The 8,197-nt window shown below is 38.3% G+C and overlaps 1 long non-coding RNA gene across 2 annotated transcripts; it reads right to left on the bottom strand.

The window, feature by feature from the left end:
• Positions 1 to 376: 376 nt before the first annotated feature.
• On the bottom strand, positions 377 to 5,387 carry LOC142959442 (uncharacterized). Of its 2 annotated transcripts, XR_012956208.1 has the most exons (6): positions 5,347 to 5,387; positions 5,225 to 5,265; positions 4,796 to 5,081; positions 4,516 to 4,631; positions 3,816 to 4,002; positions 377 to 1,056 (listed from the first exon to the last, which is right to left on the bottom strand). It is a non-coding gene; the product is annotated as an uncharacterized LOC142959442 (long non-coding RNA). The 2 variants fall into 2 exon arrangements; XR_012956207.1 differs by having other exon boundaries at positions 4,516 to 5,081.
• Positions 5,388 to 8,197: the final 2,810 nt, after the last annotated feature.

Here is an 8,197-nt window from a genome sequence, read left to right as displayed (position 1 = left end):
TGCCAGAACTTCACCGTAAAAAATAAAGTGAGAATGTATAATACATCACGGTATATTATTTTTGCAACCGTAGATTTCACAGTTGAGAACTGTTTTTTGTTTACGGTAAATTACTATAAAAAACAAGAGATTTCATAAACCTGTTTACGGTAATATGCAATTTAACGGTAAATTACTGGCAGCTGTGGTTGCCAGAACTTCACCGTAAAAAATAAAGTGAGAATGTATAATACATCACGGTATATTATTTTTGCAACCGTAGATTTCACAGTTGAGAACTGTTTTTGTTTACGGTAAATTACTATAAAAAACAAGAGATTTCATAAACCTGTTTACGGTAATTTGCTTTAGAAATAACAGTCATGTTATAAACGTGTTTACGGTAAATAACTTTATAAACAGCAACTATATTGTGAAGCTAATTACAGTTTTTCTCAGTAAAAAACACAGTACAACTGTATGATACATTACGGCATTTTATTGAAAAATGCAACTTAACGGTAAATTACCGGCAGCTGTGGTTGCCAGAACTTTACCGTAAAAAATATAGTGACAATGTATAAGACATCACGGTACAAAAATACGGTACAATGTAGAACGTAATACAATTGGTTGGCATAGATTTCAGTCAACTTCTGATTATTGTAAATTACAAAGGAAATATCAAATAAAGCAGATTGTAAATCAAGGTACAGACCATCATTGATATACCTTAAGAAACTAACATTCTCTGTGAAAAACAGGTTGAACTGATACAATATCTTGTACAATATACTCACAAAGCAGTGTTGAGATCTTGAAGAAACAGCATGTGTCCATATATATGAAGGATAACCATGAATAAACATGAAAGGATTAGCCACTTGCCCTGAGTTGATCAAGAGTAATGAGTCACTGAGTCCAGACTTGACTGAAGAGGGCACTCAACATGGTATAGCATCTCACATGGACATGAAGTTCAGGAAGCTGGAACTTGAAGCGTGTATTTTCACCAGTTCTACTTGAGGACTCGTATGTTGACCATCAGGTATTCACTGTGGACTGGAATGATCCTCTCTGCACCCAAAAACAGAAACAAAGGCAAAGTTAGATTGATGCAGTGCTTCAACATGATGCCTACACAGAAACATTTACTGCCTTCTGCTGTTAAACTGAGCTCCAATGACCTAGAAGAAACCAGCACTTTATACTTAATAAAAAATAATAACTATCAGGTCGAATGGTAAAAAAACTACACATTTCAGCACTAAGGCATCATCAGCATGTGTTTAATTTCTGTCGACAGGCAGCCTAAATACACAGATGCCTCCAAACAATACACTGTGTGCACAATTATTAGGCAAGTTCTATTTTTGAGGATTCATTTTATTACCGTATTTTCCGCACTATAAAGCGCACCGGATTATAAGGCGCACCTTCAATGAATGGCCTATTTTAGAACTGTTTTTATATATAGGGCGCACCGGATTATAAAGCGCATAGAATAGAATAGCGTCGTAAGCGTGTCTCTTGAAAGGTGCCATTTTGGGGTCTTTATACACACAAGTGGTGTTGGACTAGGAGTAAGCGCAGTACCGGTGTTTACCGCGGTGCGGCTTTGTAGTTTACCAGTCGTACTGAAACATTTTGACAGAGCGCCGTGTACAACCAGTATGGATCAACCAATTGATCCATATATAAGGCGCTCCGGATTACAAGGCGCACTGTCGTTTTTTGAGAAAATGAAAGGCTTTTAAGTGCGCCTTATAGTGCGGAAAATACGGTATTGAACGACAGTGCTCTCGGTCAATCCAAAATGTTAATAAACCTCAAACCTGAATATTTAATAAAGTAAAAGTGAGGTTTTGGCTTTCTTAGGAGAATATCTATGTGTGCACAATTATTATGCAACTAAATGAAAAATGTTCCCATGTCACTTGTTTATTTTTATCTGTTAAAGTGAGAATAATAAACAAACAACTCAAAATTTACAAATAAACGTTATTGATATTTTAAAAAATAAAATAATCTGTGACACTATAGCCCCCCTTCTTTTCAGTAATAAGCCTTCCATTCATGGATTCTGTCACTTTCTTGATCTGTTGACGATCAACCACAGCCTCCCAGGTGGACTGTTTTCCTTCACCGTAAATCTCCCGTTTAAGAAGGGCCCACAAGATCTCAATAGGGTTTAGGTCAGGTGAGGAAGGGGGCCATGTCATCATTCTTTCATCTTTAAGGCCTTTACTGGCTAGCCACGGAGTGGAGTACTTGTATGTAGGGCAATGGAGCATTGTCCTGCATACAAATCATGGTCTTCTTGAAAGTTGCAGACCTTTTTCTTGTACCACTACTTGAAGAAAGTGTCTTCTAAAAACTGGCAGTAGGTTTGGGAGTTGATTTTGAGTCCATCTTCAACCTGAAAAGGTCCAACTAGCTCATCTTTAATAATACCAGCCCATACCAGGACCCCACCTCCAACTTGCTGGCGTCTGAGTCGAAGTGGAGCTCTGTGCCCGTTACTGATCCAGCTACGGGCCCATCCACCTGGACCATCAAGAGTCACTCTCATCTCATCAGTCCATAAAACCTTTGAAAAATCTGTCTTCCGATATTTCTTGGGCCAGTCTTGATGTGTCTTGTTCAGTGGTGGTCGGGTTTCAGCCTTCCTTATAGTGGCCATGTCTCTGAGCACTGAACACCGTGTACTTCTGGGCACTCCAGGTAGGTTGCAGTTCTGGAATATGACTACTGGAGGATAATGGGTTCCTGGTAGCTTCACGTTTGATTCTTCTCAAATCTTTGGCAGTTAATTTGCATCTTTTTTTCTCAACACGTTTACTTTCCCTGTTGACTATTTGCAACAAAACGTTTGATGGTTCTGTGATCAAGCCTCAATATCTTAGCAATTTCAAGAGTGCTGTATCCCTCTGAAAGACTTTTATTTATTTTTACAATTTTTGACTTTTCAGTCAGTTAAATCTCTTTTGTGGCCCATTTTGCCTGAGGAAAAGAAGCTGTCTAATAATTGTGCACACTAATAGTTGCCCAATAATTGTGCACACATAGATATTCTCCTAAGAAAGCCAAAACCTCACTTTTACTTTATTAAATATTCAGGTTTGAGGTTTATAACATTTTGGATTGACCGAGAGCTCTGTAGTTCAATAAAATTAATACCCAAAAATACAACTTGCCTATTAATTGTGCACACAGTGTAAAGACAATCATCATGTTTGATACAACCAGGGTATCTGCACATCTTATTAATTCCATGAATTCTACATTTTTTGTTTTCATTTTTTTTAATTCAATGACTTTTAAGACTTTTTAAATATCTCTAAAATCAATTAAATTACTGTTGCAAAATAAATAGAGAAACTAGAATACAGTAAGCTGTATCCTGTTGTTGAGTTGTATTGCATTTGAATAACTGAGCTATTCAGTGTACAATAGCTAATATAACTGCCTTCTCGTTAACAAAAATCAAACTGTATGGCGGAGACCCAGTTCAATAGGAAACAATGACCCCCAGCATTTACCATCAAATAAACATAAGAGTGCACTGTAGGGCCCACTTGGGTGCAAAGACACAGGTGCAAACCCCTTTTGGGTGGATTTTGGAAAGATAGTACACAGAATTAATGACATTTTACTGCTACGTGAAACGTAATGTAAGGGGGATATCAGTTCAGAGCACTAAAAAACAAATAGTACTAATACAAAACTATATTCCAGTGGTTTCATCTATGTTTGCATGAAGCGGTTGGCTCAGACCGTGCACCTGAGGATGATTGATTGAGTGAAGTTTGAGTTGCACCTATCGCACTGCTTACCTCTAATTAGCCTTGACAAGACTGGTGTCTGAGTCATTGGGTCCAGACTTGACTGAAGACAGGTGGGACAGAGTCTCATACAGACAGGGTATGCTGTTCAGGAAACTGGAACTTTAGGTAGGTGTTGTCATAATTTCTGCTTGAAGACTCACAAGTCAATCTGGTGTTCGCTGTGGGCTAGCATGATCTTCCAGCCAGAAAAAAAGACAACATAGAAAACATTAACAATACTAACAATAATAATAACAGTAACATCACCAATAATATAACTTTATATAGCACTTACACAGTTGCAAAATGGTTCCCATACTTCACACAAAAAACAATCAAACTATAAAAACACAAAACATTAAAGAGGGTAAAACAGAACAAACTTACCAAAGGGTAAACAAAGAGTAGGGTTAAAGATTTGATAAAAAGGTCAAGCTACAAATATGATTCATGAATAAGAAATAGCCATAATACGTATGGTATGTCAATAAAGTCAAAATAATTTCACAGTATGTCAAAAAAGGTTATTCTGGCAAGAAGTTAAAATCACATTGGATTATGAAATGCCTAGGTTTATGCAGTACTTAACATCAACAATACATGCATACACTGTTTGAACATGAAATGGCTAAACAGTGCTTACAAAAATTGAAGACCCTAAAGCCTTCTCTTGTTAAATGAACATACATTGAACTTTACAACAACTTACCTCTGTTTATCCTTGACAACACTTGTATGTATCCGATCATAAGGTTACACTAGTAGGACAGCAAAGAGGGTGATGAGATCCATCTGAAGTACAACCGCTGGTAGTCGTAATCACACCTGAAAGAAAGAATAAAGAGAAAAAAGACAAGGGGTGGACATACATCCTCTTAAGTGAAAGATGAAATCATGTCAAGCATCAACTTTTACTCTTTTCAATGCAAAGGTTGCAAATTAAAATGAAATGGCTAAATTCACACTCAAAAATAAAAACAGTGCCTCACCTGGTTTAGCCCGTACCACATATTGTTATCGCAGCAACAAAGGTTTGATTCCCGTTGGGCCATGTGTTGCAGATCATCCCTTCTCACTCCACTGTGGTTCCTGTCTCTCTACTTCTGCTGTCCAATAAAACACGAATGACAAAAAAATCATCTTTAAAAGTAAAAAAAACAACTGCTTGCTTTGGGCATTTAAATGGATTAAAATCCCACCGTTTTCCTGGTTGTCATAAAAGCCAGCAAGTTGTTCCCATCCAAGTCCACAACCACTAGAGTTTGAATGCAATGTCTGAAAGGTGGCAGGAGCAAATTAATTCAATGTTGCAAGATTAGAGTAAATTGTCTTAATTATCTGCACAAACTGCTCTTGTACCAATTAAAATGTTCAGATATTTGTTAGATATGTGTACAATTTACTTACAATTTACTTACTTTAAAGGAGATTCTTCTTAGCAATGCCACCTGCCTTCGACCTAGAAGTTTCACAAAAGCACTGGAACAAATTGTCTTTCTTTTGACAGACATTCAAGTATTTCAAAGAATTGAATACTGACTTGAACTTTACTCCTTCCACATCTGGTTTATCTTGGGTCTGGAGGCAATCAACAGCAGAGTTGTAGCTGTCAATGGTGCGCTCTGCTCCGCACAGATTTGGATCGTCACCCTGAAATTCAGATCGGGTTATTAGGCAGTACCTACAGAAATATTGCGAGTGACTGAAATTTTCAGTGAAGGCACCAATGCCATGAGAGCCCAAATTATGTCCTGCAATGCAATATAAGGTTATTTTGACTACCGTTTCATCTGATACTACGATCCCGTTCTCCTCCAAATCCTTCAAGTCTGTTAGTAATTCAGAGAACACCTTAGCATGCCCAAATGTTTTGAAATCTTTCTCTCTACACAATAAAACAAGTGACATGTGGTTTGTGTCAGACCTTACATGAACTGGCAAATTATCATCAGATACATAGACAGCTAATATTTTATGTATTGTCTTTGCAGAGCCTAAAGGGTTAACAACTTCAAAAGCATCCTGGTATAGTACTAGCTTGAAGCATGATGGATTTTGACCAAAAAAATCATTGGATTTCTGACCATCACTAATGTCGCTTAGAACATCTGACTCTGAGGGAGACTCAGTTGAGTGCTCTCCTGACACACAGTTCTTCCACAGATCAGATTCCAACAAACACTTTAAAGTCTCTTTCACAGGCACATAATATGAAAACATATCAGTCCTGTTCTCATCTCGTCCTAAAAACATTTTCTTAGGCTCCACATAGTTGAACCCTTTTTTGAAAGACTGAGCTCTTGAGTATGCTGTCCTCATTGGCCCTCTATGACATGCAGAGAAAAGATCAAATTCTCAAAGACTCACAAACTTTGCTGATGTCCTCATCTGATAATGGTGTGTCATTTTTAACAGTGAAGTTAGTTTGGTCCAAGCAGGTAGTAGAAACTGTCCCTGCAATTTCAAGTAGAATAAACAGAGAAAAAGATCACTGAAGTTTTCAGAAATATCCATATCACCTTTATCTGTGCTGGTCTCTATAACATTTTCTGAGTCATGCAGGTGAGGGCCACAGTCATGTGATTCAGTTGGAACAGCTGATGACTGAGGAGAAGCAGATTCTCTGTACATGTCACTAATACTGCTGTCTGCTATTTGTGTCTCTGTGACATGTGGGCGGTAAATGAAGATCTGACCGTGAAAACATTTGACCATCCACTCACTTTAATAATTAGCTACTTTGTGTCTGGACATGTGCTTTCACATAACGCCATAGCACATTTATGAGCGGTAACGTTAACAGACATAGCACATTTATGAGCGGTAACGTTAACAGACATAGCACATTTATGAGCGGTAACGTTAACAGACAGTTTATAAGCGGTAACGTTAACAGACAGTTTATAAGCGGTAAAGTTAACAGCCGTCCCAACAGTAACGTTAGCTGTAACGTTAGCTTAGCTGTAACGTTAGCTGATACGTTACCGTTAAGCCTCTGGTAGAAATGAGCCTTATAGCTCCATATCTAACAAAGGTCTGCTTGCAACCGGCTTCAACGCACTTAAATAAACAACGTGGTTCATTACGATGAAGTTTGCAATGAAGCACATAACCCCTCGATGTTTTAGCTTTAACTGACTTGCCACAGAAATTACAACTAAACATTTTCCTAGCAAACCTTTGGTAAAGTAAGCTAGCTAATGTTCAACACAGAAACCCATAACCCACGTTACATCCACGAAAAGTAAACTCAACTCATTAGATAGCTAAGTTAACTTACTCTTAACGTTGAATGACTCGTTTTTGCAAGGGCGACACAAAACTGCAGAAAACAAAGCCTCAAATTCAAATGTAATGTTAGCTAGCTGACATGCTTACCTTCAGAAGAAGTGTTGTGTTTCCAGGAGTCAGGCCGTTGATCATCAGTAACGTGCTGCCTGAGCGCGCAGAAAAGGCGCTGAAATGAGTTCAAAAGTTCAGCCTCCAACCGTTGCTTTTTTTAAATTGCTGTGTAGGTCTGATCACTGCGGCCTCTCTCTCTCTCTCTCTCTCTCTCTCTCTCTCTCTCTCTCTCTCTCTCTCTCTCTCTCTCTCTCTCTCTCTCTCTCTCTCTCTCTCTCTCTCTCTCTCTCTCTCTCTCTCTCTCTCTCTCTCTCTCTCTCTGTGTTCCCACCACATTTGGTCAGGTTATTCACTGAGACAGGCACCTGTTGGTCTTAAAGTGTCATGGGGGAATCGCTAAACAGTGAAACAGTATGATCATATAGGGTGCACTGCACACACATTAGGAATAGATGTCACAGGGTGCCTTGAAACTGTCGTGAGATCTGCACCTGCAAGCACCTGCAATGTTACAAAATACTAACCAACATAGATCAAAAGAGGGGTGGGGGATGGGGTGAGGGGTGAGATGCAATTTATGCTCTGCAAAAAAGGATTACAAAACAAGGAAAACTTATGGAAGGTTACTCTCTACTGCTTTGAATAAGCAGACTAGTTTGCATCTAGCACTTATTGTTTTGTTTGTTGGTTAAATATTAGTTCTGACTGTTGAAACAGTGACAAAATGTCTTTCAAAAATTAGTGTTGGCCTTCAAATTTATCTTATGGTATATTTCCATTATTAGCACAATGGTTCGTACATTTAACCGTGACAAAATGTATTTCTTTTTACTAATAGTACCTACAAAAACTGCAGTGTTATATTTTATATATTATAGTGTATTTACAAAAACAGCACAATGGTTAGTGCATTTAACCTTGACAAAATGTCTTTTTTACAAATAATGAATGCAAGCAACATTGATCGGGCCCTCGCACCTTCACACACGTCGAGGGTACTAGCAGGACTCTAGTTGCCGCGGCCGTGCTTTCTGTGACCATGAGACACT

This window comes from Anarhichas minor, unplaced genomic scaffold, assembly GCF_050575085.1.
Source record: "Anarhichas minor isolate MPS153535 unplaced genomic scaffold, ASM5057508v1 ptg000026l, whole genome shotgun sequence".
NCBI lineage: Eukaryota > Metazoa > Chordata > Actinopteri > Perciformes > Anarhichadidae > Anarhichas > Anarhichas minor.
Note: the sequence above shows the minus strand (reverse complement) of the source record. Positions and strands in the feature narration are given on the sequence as shown.